The sequence below is a fragment of the Solanum tuberosum genome, unplaced genomic scaffold (assembly GCF_000226075.1).
Source record: "Solanum tuberosum cultivar DM 1-3 516 R44 unplaced genomic scaffold, SolTub_3.0 scf00154, whole genome shotgun sequence".
NCBI lineage: Eukaryota > Viridiplantae > Streptophyta > Magnoliopsida > Solanales > Solanaceae > Solanum > Solanum tuberosum.
The window spans coordinates 517,056-518,829 of record NW_006239079.1 but is presented as its reverse complement, the minus strand read 5'-3'; positions in this window follow the sequence as shown (position 1 = coordinate 518,829).

The window sequence follows — 1,774 nt, the reverse complement described above, 5'->3', positions numbered from 1 at the left end:
TAACGTGTCACATTGAAGGAAGTGACACTCCAATAATTTAACGTGTCACGTTAAAGGAAGTGATGCTCCGATAATAATTTAACATGTCACGTTAAAGGAAGTGACGCTCCAATAATTATTTAACGTGCGGTGTTGAAGGAAGTGACGCTCCAATAATAATTTAACATGTCACGTTGAAGGAAGTAACACTCGAAAATAGAGAATAAGGTTGTAACAGAGTAATCTGATCAGCTTCTTGTAGTTTGTGAAGCTGGTAATATCTCCAGTTGTCATTAAAACATTGTCGTCCCTGCGCTGATAGAAAATTTGTTAGATAAGAACAGAGAAATTAATAAATGTCAAGACTTTTGAACGAGTCATGATGATCTGGTAGCCATAAAGAACACGGGGGGAAGAATGATTTGAGAACATTAAATGTTGAAAGGAGGCACTAATGGACAATTAGGGATGTCGAATAAGGTGTGCCCCTACTTTAAATGGATTTCTTGTAGATAGAAGATTGGTTTGATAAAGGATATCTCTGAGACTTGAAGTTGAACGAAGATTTTGAGAACTTTGAATTATTTCAAAAAGTTGCCCTTATTTCCAATCCAAAGGTACTTAATTGAAATAATTTGCAAGAAACGAAAATGACTGATTCAAAAATATGCCCCAGTTTCCTCTGAGGTATGTAGTTTGAAACAATAGAAAGACCGAATCCTTATATAGGACTGCCTACGTATCTTGTTGGAACAAGAAATCAGGTCTGACATAGTTCGAACCTGAAATTTAAAAGAATTTCTGGAGAAAAAAAATGAGATTTTCCTTTAAAAAGGCAAGAGATTTGAAATGGCGGAAGACAAATTTCGTCAACGCAAAATATTGGATAGGAGTAAACTTGGATTGGATCCTTGGTGTCGGGAATCCTTCATAATAACAACTTTGAAAGGTATTGATCTATGTCCCTCTTCTGGTGAACATGCGGACTGATCCTTCAAAAAATGAAAAGACCTTTTGGAATTCTGACTCCAATTCTAACGACACCTGCAGAGTTCAGATGTAATTAGTAACAAAATAAAACTATCAAAGTAAGAGATAAGTTTTCGAATAAAGTTGTTCATCTTATAGTGGTCTGGATAATGTCTTATAGTCTTTGTCATTGTGCCAAGCTATCCCATCTGTAGAATTGAGAATGTGTAAGTCGCAATAAATTGAAAGGAAATTTTTAGAAGATGAGTAAGAGTAAAAATCATCTGAGCTATGACGAGACCACTGTCGGTCCAATGATGCCTTATAACTTTGTAGTTCCTGCATCCAAAGAAAATTTCTTAGTTTTGAGAGATTGATTCATGTTGGCTTTGCCTTGCCATCCTGATGCTCCTTTGCCTTCTGGATTACAAGCTTGTCTGGTCTAGAAATGTCGTTTGATGGAATTTTTGATGACCTCCTAAAAAATTCTACGCCAATTTAATACATAATATAACTTTGAACTTTATGTAGTTTCTAGTTTAATTTTTGAGTGAATCTAAAAAATTCCGCCCTAGTTGAAACTCTGAAGTGATCCTTGATTCTGACTTGTTGGAAAAATTTCTCTTCTAATGAATTTTGAGATCCTTTCAAAATTTTGCCCTAGTTTCCATTCTAAGGAAAAATGGAAATCTTACGGGGAATATGATAGAGCCGGTGTGGCGCCTACGTATCCCGTTGAGCGGGAATTAGGTCAAACGTAGTTCCAATCAAAAAAGAAATTGAAGTATTTTGATAACGCGATCGAAGCCAGTGAAGGCCGCTTACG